Here is a 17,634-nt window from a genome sequence, read left to right as displayed (position 1 = left end):
CCTCTTGGCTTGAACCAGAAACCATGCCAATAAATCTGTTGCATTGCATTATTTCTTTAATGAGAGAACAAAAGCAGTTTTACATCCTATTTCTGGTGAATTGGCAGGAATACACTTGCATCCTCTTGAATCTGTGTGACAGGATCCTTCAACATTCCCTCGAGTGGCCAACAGCATGAGTGCTTTCTCCCTTTGTATATTTTCTATAAATGCACACACACACATACTATTGGTAAGGAAGAAACTTTCTTCTCCCTCCTAGGTTCTTCTGGCTGATCTAAGAATTAAATTGACCTGAGACAAATTGACAAGAGAAAATCAAACAAAAGTTTAATAACATGTATATATGAGAGAAACCCAGGAAAACTGAGTAACTCACCAAAAAATGGTTGAAACCTTTGCTTTAAATACCACTGTCAGCTAAATACAAAAGAGTATGCTGGGGTAGTGATTTGGGACTTCGAAAGGGAGAAAGGCAATTCACATGGAAATGGAAAAGCATATGTTTGCTGGGCCATGCAGAGACAATGGGACACACAGTGAATTCTGACAGGGCTGACAAGGTTGTCCTACCACATCTAGCCCATATTCTTTACAGACATCTCTGGTGATATCTCTTATTCAGGGAATAGGCCCTTTACCTAAATTCTTTAGATAGCTAAGGGAGACATAAAAAGGAAGGCTTCCTGAGTCTTCTGTTTCTTAAAAATAATCAGGCTATTTCACTAAGCATGATACCGTCTAGGTCTATCCATGTTGCTGCAAATAACAGAATTTCATTCTTTTTTATGGCTAAGTAATAATTGTGTGTGTGTGTGTGTGTGCGTGCGTGTGTATCACATGTTCTTTATCCATTCATCTGTTGATGGACACTTGGGTTACTTTCATATCTTGGGGTTACTTCCTTTATTATAAATAATGCTACTATAAACTTTGGGGCACATGTATCTTTTCGACTTAGTGTTTTAGAATTTTTTGGTTATATACCCAGGAGTGGAATTGCTGGATCATATGGTAGTTCTATTTTCAGTTTTTTGAGGAACCTCCACACTGTTTTCCACAGGGGCTGCACCAATTTACCTTCCCCCCAACAGAGTATAGGAGTTCCCTTTTTTCCACATCCTCGCCAACATTTGTTATTTGTGTTCTTTTTAATGTTAGCCATTCTGACAGGTGTGAGGTGATATCTCATTGTGGTTTTGATTTGCATTTCTCTAATAATTAGCGATGTTGAGCATATTTTCATGTGCCTGTTACCTATCCGTATGTCTTCTTTGGAAAAATCTCTATTCTGGTCTACTGCCCATTCTTTAATCAGATTGTTTGTTTTTTTGATATTGAGCTGTATGAGCTGTTTATATATTTTAGATATTAACCCTTTATCAATGGTATCATTTGCAAATATTTTCTCCCATTTAGTGGATTGTCTTTTCATTTTGTCAATGATTTCCTTTGCTTTGTAAAAGATTTTAAGTTAAATTAGGTCCTGTTTATTTTTGCTTTTATTTCTTTTGCCTTAAGACACAGATCCAAAAAAACCATTGCTACGATTTATGTAAAAGAGTGTTCTGCCTATGTTCTTTTCTGGGATTTTTATGGTTTCAGGTCTTACATTTAGGACCTCAGTCTATTATGAGTTTATTTTTGTATATGGTGTGAGGAAATGTTCTCATCTCATTCTTTTACTTGTAGCTGTCCAGCTTTCCCAGCACCACTCTTTTTTCTTCATTGTATATTCTTGCCTCCTTTGTCATAGATTAATTGACCATAGACACATGGGTTTATTTCTGAGCTCTCTAGTGAGATAAATCAGACAAAGACAAATACTCTTTGTTATCACTTATATGTGGAATCTAAAAAAATTAAAAACACAAATGAATGAATGCATATAACTGTTGACTGAAAAAAAAAAGTACATCCTGAAAGTTGAGAGCTATATTTTATTCGGCAGATACTCTTAAGACTTCAAGCCCAGGAGACAGCATCTCAGATAGCGCTGAGAGACTGCTCGGAAGAGGAAGGGGAGAAACCAGGATATGTAGGAGTTTTTGCAACTAAATCAGGTAGTCAGAACATCAAAAGACTACTGTTAATAAAAAGAAAACTAGATTTCTCAAGTTAAGGAATTGCTTTTCTATGTGTGGGAAGATGTAAGAGTCTGAGCTCACTGAAATTATTCCTTTGATATGCACCTCAGCTATCTGGAGCTAGTATTCTGAGCTTCCTCAGCCTCTCTGTCAGGGTGGCTGCAGTGGCTGACAGCTAGAAGGGCTTGGCAGTGGGCAGCCCATTTGTCTCCATCCTGAGTTCCCTCAGGGCTCGCCTTGCAGGCAACTGTAATGTAATGGCTTGATGGCTGCAACATAGTTTGTTTACTGATATGGCAGGCAATATTTTAGTCCTGATAACAAAACAGAAACTGACTCACAGATATAGAGAACAAACTAATGGTTACCAGTGGGGAGAAAGAGTGGGATGAACGACAACATAAGCATATGGGGTTAAGAGATAAAAAGTACTGCGTATAAAATAAATAGGCAGCAAGGATATATTGTACAGCAGAGGGAAATACAGACATTATTTTGTAATAACATTAAATAGAGTATAATCTGTAAAAATATCGAAACATATATTAGTGTATCCAGGTCTTCTGCCCATTCTTTAATCAGGTTGCTTGTTTTTAAATCAACTATACTTCAGTTAAAAAATTAATAACCAACCTAAATTAATGCTCATGCCAAAGAGACACATTAGGTGGTGGCGAATTTTGCTTCCCTACAACAAATATGTACTTATATAAAATTGTGAAGATAACTTTCACTTCCAAAAAGTAAGAGAAAAAAACCCAAAGCACAGCTTTTTAAACATTGTACAGCTAGATTACATAAAAAGCATATAGAATCTTAGCGTTACAACCTATAAAATTATAGAATCCAGCAGACTTTTACTGATCAAGAGATGTTAAATTGTGGCGAGGGAAAGTGAGGATTCAGCTTAGGGGGTGGAACAGGTATCAGGATGATGAAAATGGGTTTGGAATTAGTTGATATTGGAAGCACTCAAAATCGATAATCAAATAACTCAGAATATTTTGGGTTTTGCTTTTATTTCTCAGTCCAAATACATTTTCAATTGAGACAGTTCAATAATGGAAAACATTGAAAAATAACTAACCCAAGATGGATTTTAATATTATACAATCAAATTATGGTGTAATGTCCATTTTCATCATCACCATATGTTCACACTCTTATCACTTTGCAATAATCCTTATTTTCTGGTAATATTATTATTATATGTTATTATTTTCTTACATTAATTCTACTCTCATAAAATGATTATATACATGGAATATGTAAATTAATTAGATAGTGTTCACATGGTACCTTAAGGGATTTATAGAACAGAAACTCAGAGGGCAGGACAATTGTCTGAAGACTTGAAACAAGATTTAAAGAAGTTCTGAATAAAAGAGATACTCACATGCAAGGTACCTAATGTGTTTGTGTGGCACTGTACTAGGTCCTATGGGAGCTTCAGATCTTGAAATGTGACACAGTTCCTAAAGTACAGTTGGTAAATGCTGGACTCAGTCTGGAGTCTGCTCCTTATCTCTTATGTAATTGTGAGTAAGTTATTTCCAGTCTGATCCTATTTCCTCAACTTTAAAATGAGAATAGTGTACTTACAGAGTTACAGTGTATTTCAGGTGATTTAATATATGTGAAAGAGCATGAGAAGTTGAAAAGTGAACTACAGTATATTATTATTTATTCTATAAAGAGGAATAGAATAGCAAGAGCTTAAGATAAAGGCAGTCAATGCTAGATGTCATGTGGAATAAACAATAAATGTTTTAGGAGTTCAGACATCAAAATCAATTCCATTTGAAGTCATCAAAGAATTCTTAAGCTAGTCTGTGTTTCCATCTTAAGGGAAAACAGGTAATTGCTCTATTTTACCTTATAATATGAATAGAAGTCCTTATACGTGAATCTGTCTTCTAAAATTCCCAAGGTTATCCATGGGCTGTTTCACAGCCCTAAAATGTGAGTGAAATTTTCTGGTCTGTTTATGCACCTTAGGGGTCCAATAGCATAGAAAAAGGTTTTATTTTTCCTTCTTGAGACATCTCATAAACAAATCCATAACAGTTATGAGACTAATTTTCATAAAACTTCTTCATTTAAAAAACTTTTGAAGCCAGTCATCTTTCAGCTAGCTTTCTCTGCAATTTTGTATCCTCCTTTAAATTCAAGGATGACGGAAATACAGGGTAACTAAAATTTGATGACACCTCCATAAGTCACATGTATCACTTCATAGTCATAGCTTATAAATATATTAATATTTAGAATCAACTCTGAAATTTATTAAAATTTTTAATTATATTTTTGAAAACAATCTTTAGAATAATGAGCTAAGGCTAAGATTAGCTAGGCTCTTTGAAATAAAATCATATTCCTTTTAAATCAGTTTTAAAAATTATGAATAATGTAATAATTTGTTATTATAATTTAAAAATCAGTAACTATCAGACAATTATTAGATTTATGTCTGTTTTGCTCTTTTAACATCTAGTTTTCCTAGGCCAGCATGGTAATGGTAAACAGCTATTAGTAGTTTAATGCTATTATAGTTTTTATATATACATATATATGTGTATATATATACACACACATATATATATATATTTGTTTTGTTTTTTTAGAGAACCCACAGTTCAGTTTTTTTCAGAGCAAAGAAAAGAGAAACTTTTGATCACACTAGAAGAAACTCAGCCAGAAGTTTGGAATCTGTACTGAAACAACAGGTTCAATGAGGACAATATCCTGCAAATACAGTTGATTCGCTGTTGCGTCTGTCTACTGTTTGTCTAATATTAACAACTGTAAACAGAGTAGTGCAAATAGTATTTGGAAAAAGCCTTTCACTGTTACAGTGTCAGGCACAACATTCCACTTCTTTTCTTACCATTGGTTTTCTTTGCCTACCTGGGCTTCCTCTTCTTCAGTAAGGTCACTTTTGATATTGAAGGTCTTGAGAATCTCCTCATGAGTTTTCCCCCTTGATCATATTGGCAACAGTCTTGCATGTGATATCAAGCAAACCTTTGATGTTTAGATACTTTGCAGCCAGAGTAAGTTCAAAAAGTGTTCCTTGGAAAACTTTCAGGAATCCTTCTTCCCAGACAGGGATATTATCCCTTTCTTTTTCTTTGTTCTCATCAACCTCAGGAGAAGGGTCATCCTCGTGGTGGGTGCACCACTGAATGACCTTTTTTGTGTGTGTGTATGGGGTACGCGGGCCTCTCACTGTTGTGGCCTCTCCCGTTGCAGAGCACAGGCTCCGGACACGCAGGCTCAGCGTCCATGGTTCACGGGCCCAGCCGCTCCGCGGCATGTGGGATCTTCCCGGACCGGGGCACGAACCCGTGTCCCCTGCATCGGCAGGCGGACTCTCAACCACTGTGCCACCAGGGAAGCCCTGAATGACCTTTTTTAATGCTGCTGAATTAAGATTTGGAGAGGAACTGGTCATTATCTCCTTCATGATCCATTCCAAATCTTCCAAAATGGTCTTGATAGATACACAATTTAGTTATAAAATAGATACACAATTTAGTTATAAAATAGATACACAATTTAGTTATACAGTTTGGGGGCATTTGCTATTTTTAAAATGTTTTGAATCATGGCATGCATGCCATTTTGCATATTGTTTTGTCACTTTAAATATTATACTTATTTCCCCATGCCTGTATGTCTACATCATTTTTTAAACAGCTTGATTGAAATCTACTGTATGGATTTCTTTTAAGAGTCTGAATTTTTTTTAAGTACAGCAATAAAATTTGTATGTAAAACTTTATTCATTACATTATTTTAGAATTTATATTTTTGCAGGCTTTATCACTTAGCTGCTTCCTTTCCACAATATGTGTTAAAATGATTTTAGTCGTTTACTTATAGATGACTTTCCTGGTCATTTTAATATAATTTTTTCTCTTTTTTGATAATATTTAAGTTGGTTCATTTTTTCCTATACCTGGAACATGATTCAGAATTTTTGATGAAGCAACTGAGGCCCAGAAGTTACAAACCATTTTCAAATATAACTAAGATATTATATTTTAAATCTATTTATATAATTTTATATATAATTTTACAGTTCAAATAATAGTACTTTTACCTAGAAGAATTACTAAAAACCAGTATTTTTTATTTTAATATAATATTATGAATAGGGAGATTGTGTGAAGTTAAGATGAAAAGGGACAAATTATTGATTTTTCTCTAGGGCCATGCCAACTTTCTGAGATTTTGGTGGATGGTATATGTTAAATTCCTAGAAAATACTGGCACAATATATATCACCGTTTTACTGAAACTTGACAGGTAATAATAAGGTCAACAGAATCTCAGACTGGTCTAATCTGAGGACATTTTTCCCCCTTACATGTCAAAGAAACTGCATTTTATAGCATGGATCCAGGAAGGATCCATTCCTTCCCTCTTCCAGCTTCTGCATTCCTTGGCTCACAGCCTTCTCTTATGTAGATGTCTCCTCCTACCTCCCTTTTATGAGTATACTTGTGACTATATTGGGCCTACCTGGATAATCCAGGATAATCTCATCTCAAAACCCTTAATTTAATCAAAACTGCAAAGTCCCTTTACCAGAGAAGAACATTCACATGTTCTGGGAATTACAATGTGGAAATATTTGGAGGCCATAATTCATCCTATCACAGGTGTCATATGGTTGAACATATCACAGTGTTATACTCAGGTCTAGAAAAGAGACAGAAACTAGAAAGAAAGCACCAATTCTGCTGTATGTAAGTATCACATGTATATCTCAAACACATAATCAGGTTTTAACCACACAGGGAAAGTAGATAACAGTATATATTACCATTAAACTCTGATTACAGGAAAAAACACATCATGAGCAGATATCATTAGAATATATTATGCTATCTAAAGCACAGTATATTTAATAAACATTTCCAAAACAAGATATAGATCAGAAATACTTGGAAGCATGTTATCAGGTTTCAAAAAATGTCAATTCACATGATAAATATCACATTTACAACATTTCACAAGTAAAATTACTGTATTGAGTATAGTGTGTTTCTCTTCTGCGCATACACAGAAGAAACACTATTACATGTTCTTGCTCTGCAGTTATACCCATTGGTTCATTAGCAAAGAAAAGGGGAAAATCATATAGTCTTAAAAGTCTGCTCTGAGTTGTACTTTCTGGTCTATGTTATTTATTTATTATATAATTGTTCTTAATTCACATTTCATCATGTTGATTATAATTCCTTTAAATCACACATACACATCTTTCTAGAAAGAAGCACAGGGAAGAAAAGAAAGGAGAGGATAAAGCAAAGAGACACAGAAAAGCACTAAGGAATGACATGAAGAAAGAATAAAGGAAGGAAGAGGGATAGGAAGAAGAGAAAGAAGAAAAAAAGAAGAAAGGTTGATAGATAAGCAAAGTGGAAGAGTTAATTCTATTTATACTAAAGGTCAGCACTAGGACTAGGTGGAAGTTATTGGAAGAAAACAATGACTCCATATGAGAACTTTTTATCAGTTAAAGATTTTCAAAAGAGAATGGGCGAGAAACCTCCCCAAGTAGGGGAAGGAAGATACAGGGCCTTCAGCCATGTGAGGAGGATACAGCAGGTGCCAGAGAGACAGACATTCAAGATGGCGGAGGAGTAAGACATAGATATCACCTTCCTCCCCACAAATACGTCAGAAATACATCTACATGTGGAACAACTCCTACAGAACACCTACTGAACATTGCCAGAAGACCTTAGACTTCCCAAAGATTTTCTTTTTTTCCTTTTTCTCTTTTTGTGAGTGTGTATGTTATGTTTCTTTGTGTGATTTTGTCTGTATAGCTTTGTTTTTGCCATTTGTCCCAGGGTTCTGTCTGCCCGTTTCTTTTTCTTGTCTTTTTTTGTAGTATAGTTTTTAGCGTTTGTTATCATTGGCGGATTTGTTTTTTGCTTTGGCTTCTCTCTTCTTTATTTTTCTTACCTTATTACTTTTTAATTTTTGATATTTTTTTATTTTAATACCTTTTATTTTATTTTATTTATTTCTTTTTTTCTCCTTTTCTTTTGAGCCATGTGGCTAACAGGGTCTTCATGCTCCAGCTGGGTGTCATGCCTGTGACTCTAAGGTGGTAGAGCCAAGTTCAGGACATTGGTCCACCAGAGACCTCCCAGCTCCATGTAATATCAAATGGCAGAAGCTCTCCCAGATATCTCGATCTCAATGCTAAGACCCAGCTCCACTCAAATGACCAGCAAGCTACAGTGCAGGACACCCTGTGCCAAACAACTAGCAAGACAGGTGCACAACCCCACCCATGAGCAGAGAGGTAACACCATTGGACATGGTCCTGACCAACAGAAAGACAAGATCCAGCCTCATCCACCAGAACACAGGCACCAGTCCCCTCCACCAGGAAGCCTATACAACCCACTGAACCAACCTTAGCCACTGGGGGCAGACACCAAAAACAACGGAAACTGTGAACCTGTGAAAAGGAGACACCAAACACAGTAAGTGAAGCAAAATGAGAAGACAGAGAAACACAGAGCAGTTGAAGGAGCAAGGTAAAAACTCACCAGACCAAACAAATGAAAAGGAAATAGGCAGACTACCTGAAAAAGAATTCAGAGAAATGATAGTAAAGATGATCCAAAATCTTGGAAATAGAATGGAGAAAATACAAGAAAGGTTTAACAAGGACCTAGAAGACCTAAAGAGCAAACAAGCAATGATTAACAACAAAATAAATGAAATTTAAAATTCTCTAGAAGGAATCAATAGCAGAATAACTGAGCCAGAAGAAAGTATAAGTGACCTGGAAGATAAAATAGTGGAAATAACTACCACAGAGCAGAATAAATAAAAAAGAATGAAAAGGCTTGAGGACAGTCTCAGAGACCTCTGGGGCAATATTAAACACACCAGTGTTCAAATTATAGGGGTCCCAGAAGAAGAAGATAAAAAGAAAGGACTGAGAAAATATTTGAAGAGATTATAGTTGAAAACTTCCCTAATATGGGAAAGGAAATAATCATTCAAATCCAGGAAGCACAGAGGAGCCACATACAGGATAAATCCAAGGAGAAACACACCAAGACACATATTAATCAAACTATCAAAAATTAAATACAAAGAAAATATATTAAAAGCAGCAATGGAAAAACAAAAAATAACACAAAAAGGAATCCCCATAAGGTTATCAGCTGATTTTTAAGTGGACACTCTGCAGTCCAGAAGGGAGTGGCAGGATATACTTAAAGTGATGAAAGGGTAAAACCTACAACCAAGATTACTCTACCCAGCAAGGATCTCATTAAGGTTTGATGGAGAAATTAAACCTTTAAAGACAAGCAAAGGTAAGAGAATTCAGCACCAACAAACCAGCTTTACAACAAATGCTAAAGGAATTTCTCTAGGCAGTAAACACAAGAGGAGCAAAAGACCTACAGTAACAACCCAGAATAATTAAGAACATGGTAATAGGAACATACATATCAATAACTACCTTAAATGTAAATGGATTTAACGCTCCAAACAAAAGACATAGATTGACTGAATAGATACAAAAAACAAGGCCCATATATATGCTGTCTACAAGAGACCCACTTCAGACCTAGGGACACATACAGACTGAAAGTGAGGGGATGGAAAAAGATATTCCATGCAAATGGAAATCAAAAGAAAGCTGGAGTAGCAATTCTCATATCAGACAAAATAGACTTTAAAATAGAGACTATTACAAGAGACAAAGAAGGACACTACATAATGATACAGGGATCGAGAAGATATAACAATTGTAAATATTTATGCACCCAACATAGGAGCACCTCAATACATAAGGCAAATACTAACAGCCATAAAAGGGGAAATCGACAGTAACACAATCATAGTAGGGGATTTCAACACCCCACTTTCACCAATGGACAGATCATCCAAAATGAAAATAAATACGGAACACAAGCTTTAAATGATACATTAAACAAGATGGACTTAATATTTATAGTACACTCCATCCAAAAACAACAGAATACACTTTCTTCTCAAGTGCTCATGGAACATTCTCCACGATGGATCATATCTTGGGTCACAAATCAAGCCTTGGTAAATTTAAGAAAATTGAAGTTGTTTCAAGTATCTTTTCTGACCACTATGAGACTAGATATCAATTACAGGAAAAAAGACTGTAAAAAATACAACCACATGGAGTATAAACAATACACTACTAAATAGCCAAGAGATCACTGAAGAAATCAAAGAGAAAATTAAAAAACACCTAGAAACAAATGACAATAGAAACACAATGACCCAAAACCTATGGGATACAGCAAAAGCAGTTCTAAGAGGGACGTTTACACCAATAGAATCCTACATCAAGAAACAATGAAGAACTCAAATAAAAAACCTAACCTTACACCTAAAGCAATTAGAAAAAGAAGAACAAAAATTCCCCAAAGTTAGCAGAAGGAAAGATATCATAAGTATCAGATCAGAAATAAATGAAAAGGAAGTGAAGGAAACAATAGCAAAGATCAATAAAAGTAAAAGCTCGTTCTCTGAGAAGATAAACAAATTGATAAACCATTAGCCAGACTCATCAAGAAAAAAAGGGAGAAGATTCAGATCAATAGAATTAGAAATGAAAAAGGAGAAGTGACAACTGACACTGCAGAAATACAAAGGATCATGAGAGATTACTACAAGCAACTATATGCCAATAAAATGGACAACCTGGAAGAAATGGACAAATTCTTAGAAATGCACAAGCTTCCGAGACTGAACCAGGAAGAAATAGAAAATATAAACAGAACAATAACAAGCACTGAAATTGAGACTGTGATTTAATAATCTTCCAGCAAACAAAATCCCAGGACCAGATGGCTTCACAGGCGAATTCTATCAAACATTTAGAGAAGAGCTAACACCTATCCTTCTCAAACTCTTCCAAAGTATAGCAGAGGGAGGAACACTCCCAAACTCGTTCTACGAGGCCACCATCACTCTGATACCAAAACCAGGCAAAGATGTCACAAAGAAAGAAACGACAGGCCAATATCACTGATGAACATAGATGCAAAAATCCTCAGCAAAATACTAACAAACAGACTCCAACAGCACATTAAAAGGACCATACACCATGATCAAGTGGGGTTTATTCCAGGAATGCAAGGATACTTCAATATATGCAAATCAATCAATGTGATGCACCATATTAACAAATTGAAGGAGAAAAAGCATATGATCGTCTCAATAGATGCAGAAAAAGCTTTCAACAAAATTCAACACCCATTTATGATAAAAACCCTGCAGAAAGTAGGCATAGAGGGAATTTACCTCAACATAATGAAGGCCATACATGACAAATCCACAGCCAACATCATTCTCAATGGTGAAAAACTGAAACCATTTCCTCTAAGATCAGGAACAAGACAAGGCTGTCCACTCTCACCACTATTATTCAACATAGTTTTGGAAGTTTTAGCCCCAGCAATCACAGAAGAAAAAGTAATAAAAGGAATCCAAGTCAGAAAAGAAGAAGTAAGCTGTCACTGTTTGCAGATGACATGATACTATACATACAGAATCCTAAATATTGAACCGGAAAACTGCTAGAGCTAATCAATGAATTTGGTAAAGTAGCAGGATACAAAATTAATGCACAGAAATCTCTGGCATTCCTATAGAGTAATGGTGAAAAATCTGAAAGAGAAATTAAGGAAACACTTCCATTTACCACTGCAACAAAAAGAATAAAATAACTAGAAATAAACCTACCTAAGGAGGCAAAAGACCTGTATGCAGAAAACTATAAGACACTGATGAAAGAAATTAAAGATGATAAAACAGATGGAGAGATATACCTTGTTCTTGGATTGGAAGTGTCAACGCTGTGAACATGACTATATTACCCAAAGCAATCTACAGATTCAATGCAATCACTATCAAACTACCACTGGCATTTTTCACAGAACTAGAACAAAAAATTTCACAATTAATATGAAAACACAAAAGACCCCAAATAGCCAAAGCAATCTTGAGAAAGAAAAATGGAGTTGGAGGAATCAGGCTCCCTGATTTCAGACTATACTACAGAGCTACAGTAATCAAGACAGTATGGTACTGGCACAAAAACAGAAATATAGATCATTTGAACAGGATAGAAAGTCCAGAGAGAAACCCACACACACATGGTCACCTTATTTTTGATAAAGGAGGCAAGAATATACAATGGAGAAAAGACAGCCTCTTCAATAAGTGATGCCTGGAAACCTGGACAGCTACATGTAAAAGAATGAAATTAGAACACTCCCAAACACCATACACAAAAATAAACTCAAAATGGATTAAAGACCTAAATGTAAGGCCAGACACTATCAAACTCTTAGAGGAAAACATAGGCAGAACACTCTATGACATAAATCACAGCAAGATCCTTTTTGACCCACTTCCTAGAGAAATGGAAATAAAAACAAAAATAAACAAATGGGACCTAATGAAACTTAAAAGCTTTTGCACAGCAAAGGATACCATAAACAAGATGAAAAGACAACCGTCAGAATGGGAGAAAATATTTGCAAATGAAACAACTGACAAAGGATTAATCTCCAAAATTTACAAGCAGCTCATGCAGCTCAATATCAAAGAAACAAGCAACCCAATCCAAAAATGGGCAGGAGACCTAAATAGACATTTCTCCAAAGAAGATATACAGATTGCCAACAAACACATGAAAGGATGCTCAACATCACTGATCATTAGAGTAATGCAAATCAAAACTACAGTGAGGTATCACCTCACACATGTCACAATGGCCTTTATTAAAAATCTACAAACAATAAATGCTGGAGGGGGTGTGGAGAAAAGGGAACCCACCTGCACTGTTGGTGGGAACGTAAATTGATACAGACACTATGGAGAACAGTATGGAGGTTCCTTAAAAAACTAAAAATAGAACTGCCATATGACCGAGCAATCCCACTGCTGGGCATATACCCTGAGAAAACCATAATTCAAAAAGAATCATGTACCACAATGTTCATTGCAGTTCTGTTTACAGTAGCCAGGACATGGAAGCAGCCTCAGTGTCCATCAACAAATGAATGGATAAAGAAGATGTGGCACACATACACAGTGGAATATTACTCAGCAATAGAAAGAAACGAAATTGAGTTATTTGTAGAGCAGTGGATGGACCTAGAGTCTGGCATACAGAGTGAAGTAAGCCAGAAAGAGAAATACTATATGCTAACACATATATATGGAATCTAAAAAAAAAAAAGGCGTTCTAAAGAACCTAGGGGCAGGATAGGAGTAAAGACGAAAGACACAGACGTAGAGAATGGACTTGAGGACACAGGGAGGGGGAAGGGTAAGTTGGGATGAAGTGAGAGAGTGGCATGGACATATATACACTACCAAATGTAAAATAGATAGCTGTTGGAAGCAGCCGCATAGAACAGGGAGATCAGCTTTGTGCTCTGTTACCATCTAGAGGGGTGGGTTAGGGAGGGTGGAAGGGAGTTGCAAGAGGGAGGATATATGGGGATATATGTATATGTATAGCTGATTCACTTTGTTATAGAGCAGAAACTAACACACCATTGTAAAGCAATTATACTCCAGTAAAGATGTTAACAAAAAAATAGAATGGATAGCTTTGTGAAGAAGTATACACTTTAGTGCAACTGCTGAATTAAGAAGTGGATACTCAGCTATCAGTGGTGCATTGAAGGGTTTTCTGCATTGCTGAAAAGAAATGTATTAAATGACTTGTAAGGTCTGTTCTAATATTACGATTCTGTTACTTAACATTCACTATTAAGATTTTCATTGTCACAAACACATGTGCATAAGAGTGTGCACTCGCTCGCTCTCACTCTCTTTCCCCTTCCCCCAATTTCTCTGTTTCTCATCTAAACACACACACACTCATGCACACAGGCTATCCCGATTTATAAACCTTCATATGCCCACTATGCTTAGTAGATGACTGAGAATTAGCAACATTTGATAGATCTTTAGGAAAACACATCATCTCATGACCCATGGCATAAGTCTTGATTACGTGCTCAAAATAAGACATATTTGTGATAATCCACAGTGTGATTTTGAACTGTAGTTTTAGTGTTTGATATTTTAAATTTTCAAGAAATAACCTTGACATTTTTTGAGTTAATGTCAAAATTGGCCTTCACATCTTGTCATTAAACAATTGCTCACTTCTCTGAACCTCAGTGTCCTCATCTTTAAAGTGGAGACAGTCTCCTTCCCATAGATTTATGAGAATGAAATAAGATAACATACATGGTATAAAGTAAACGTTTAATAAAAATTGATTAACTCTTAATTAGGAGCAAAATAATTAACTAACTAGAACAATTCACTGTTTCTTCAGATATCTCCACGTAAGCATAAGAAAACAAAGCTTTTCTGAGTGTGAATAAGATCTCTTTTGCTAACTAAATCCACTTCGTACTTTTATTTTCAATTTTTGTTACACAGTTTTTGGTAGACTATTTGAGATTCAGAAAATGTAGTAATCAAAAAGGTTTGTGTTAAAAGCATTTTCAAGAATGTGGTAATCTGTTCAACAATCATTTATGCTGACGGTCAAAGCTAAGATTTTTGAAAGTTTAAGAAAGGATGTATATCAGAAATACAGTTCTGCTGAAGGCTATACTGAACACATAATTCTTACTCAGGAAACATTGCTTGAGTCTTCAGGTCTTTCAGTTAGCCTCTGATCTGACAAACTCCAGAAGATATTATTTCCCTGACTATTTCTCTCCTTCTCTGACTTTTTAGAATCAGAAGTAAAGATCAATTAGTTGCCCTTTTGTGTCCTAAAATCAGTTTTTCTCATGTGGAGGAATGAACGTATTTTCTGCTTTATATCAGTTGGCACTACAGTGTTTTCACAATATGCCAAATTCAGATGCTATGTAAACTTGAATTATTAAGACAAATTCATTAAATATATTCAAAACAAATGCTTTAGGTTTCATGCATTGAAACCTTATTTTAAAATGAAATTCTGTATAGTGTTGTTCTTCTCTGAAAATATAAAATGCAGCATTTGGGTTTTATTGACCTATTAATTGTTTCCCACATCATCTGCTTTCAAACTCATTAAGTGTTTAAAATGCATGCTTAGTGTATATTGATACAGCTTTTTTCAAAAGCAATATGGAAATAATAGTATGACACAAAATCCAAATTATATAAAGCAATTTTCTCTATAAAATAATTTAACAAAATCAAAATTTATGCACAAAAATTTGTGCCTAAAACGTCAGAACTCTAACAGGACAATATTGGAAACTTCAACATCCAACATTAGAGGAGTGACTTGATAAAGTATCAGCATAATTGAATATTTTAGCCATTGAAGTAAAAATTATAGAAACTATATTAAAGTATGGAATAGGGATAAGAATATATGGTTTAAAATAGAATTATCTAGAATTAAGTATATTTAACAACTATGTAAAACGTGGATGTTTACATATGAAAGGAATGTGCAAAAGTAAGAAATTTTAGGATTTTCATAGATCTTAGACCCTGAAGTCCATGTGTAAGTGAAGAATCTATGTAGTTAGGGAATAGATTCTTTATTTCTCTTTTATAAAAGTATAGAAGAGGATTCATATAATTTACGTGATGTGTCTGTACAATTAATTTACCATTGGAGAAATGGAAATAGAAAAGATAGTACCTAGATTTTAACCAGTAGTCATTCTAAAATGCTACTGGCCTAACTGAATTTCTTATAAGTTTTGCAAGGATTATATCATTTGACCTTGAGTGCTAAATAATTATGAGGCAAAAAGTAATACACTGGTAATATTGCTTTGTGATATTGTACATTAAACTGAAAAATAAACTATAAGATTGTATACATGAAAAGGACATTTTCAAAAGTTGTAAGAAACTGATATACTTTAATCAACTTGTAATTTGTTTTATTCACTTTAAAGTTATAATTTTTCCATAAAGCACCATTTAATACATTATTATACTATAATTCAAGAACATTAATGCATTTTTCAATATAATGCATTTTTCAATAATAAATTTATTAATGGTAATTTATTAGCAGTGAATATGACTCAATTTAAATAGTGAATTATCAGAACACTTTCTTATTTATCATATTACCCATTTCTATTTTAGCTTATGGCACAAACTTCTGTTTCTTATAAATTTCTATAATTATCACTCATTTTAAGAATATATCTTAATCCAGCAATAGTGCTGTCACTGAACAGCTGGAAAGAGTTTTAAATATGCTTTCTAAAGTACTTAATTCCTTAGGACAACCAAACTTGTCATTCTCACAAATTTAAGAAAATACTGAATAGTTTATCCTTAAGATACAAAGGCAACATTGGGAAGTAAATTACCACATTTAATACTTGAGTCTTTCTTATAAATTTAAAGAATTTTCATCTTGATCATAGAGAATCAATTTTTTCAAATCCTATTTTCAACTGCGATTGGTACATTTGAATGGATTTCTGAAAATGAACTGGAAAGATATCATGAGTTCATAATGAAACTTCTAATTCGAGTTTACTGGTATAGGGTTTTTACTTACCTTCATTGGTCTGGCATCTGTATCTCCTTTTTTCCCATAGGAAAAAAATCCTAGTTCTCAATAACACCAACAAAATTACTCATTTGATTTATGCCTCAATACACACACACACACACACACACACACACACACACACATATTCAGAATTACAATACCAGTAGTACCACTAACAATATCATTACTAAAAAGTTTAATAATTTTTGCAGTTTTTTAGTACTTAAAATATGTTCTATTGGTATGTAAGTTAAGTTACTGTGTTTTAATGTCATTTTAAGTAGTTCCTCTTGAAGGCTATACTTTCAACTCAATACACAGGTTTCTTTCTACTGATTTTTTGAGATTGCTCTTTTAAATGTTAATTTGTTTTTTAATTATTTAAAATATTTACAGGGTTCCAAAGTAACTCTTCAGGGGAAGATATATTCAGAGATGTTTTGCTTCTCACCCTGTAGTGTCCATCCTATTGCCTCCCACCCTCTAAGGGTAACCATTATTATTCGTTTTTATTCTAGGTTTATCCTTACATAGTTTTTTATACATTTTTCTCCATCTCACTTTCTTCACTTAAAAATATATCCTGAAATAACTCCATTCTAGTATTTATATATGGTCTCAATTCCTTTTTACAATTTCATAATTCTCTGGTGGATGTAGTATAGTTTTTTCAATCAGTCCCTTATTGATGGGCATTTAAATTGTTTCCAATCTTTACAAATAAATCTCAGTGAGTAGTCTTATAAATATGTCACTTTGTATTTCTGCAGTGTTTCTTTCAGATAGAGTCCCAAAAACCAAAGCATAAATGAATATGTAATTTGCCTTAAATTGTTAAATTTCCCTTTATAAGGATTGTGCCATTTTGCCTTTACACCAACAATGTATTAAAGTGCTTTTCCCCATAGCCTAGCCCAGAGCCTGGTGTCAAATTTTTGGATTTTTTACCAATCTAAT

At 34.5% G+C, this 17,634-nt stretch overlaps 1 protein-coding gene across 1 annotated transcript in view; it reads left to right on the top strand.

The window, feature by feature from the left end:
* EPHA6 (EPH receptor A6) overlaps positions 1 to 17,634 on the top strand; it is an 863,031-nt gene that overhangs the window by 491,393 nt on the left and 354,004 nt on the right. The window lies entirely within an intron of this gene.

This window comes from Phocoena sinus, chromosome 4, assembly GCF_008692025.1.
Source record: "Phocoena sinus isolate mPhoSin1 chromosome 4, mPhoSin1.pri, whole genome shotgun sequence".
Classification (NCBI taxonomy): domain Eukaryota; kingdom Metazoa; phylum Chordata; class Mammalia; order Artiodactyla; family Phocoenidae; genus Phocoena; species Phocoena sinus.
Note: the sequence above shows the minus strand (reverse complement) of the source record. Positions and strands in the feature narration are given on the sequence as shown.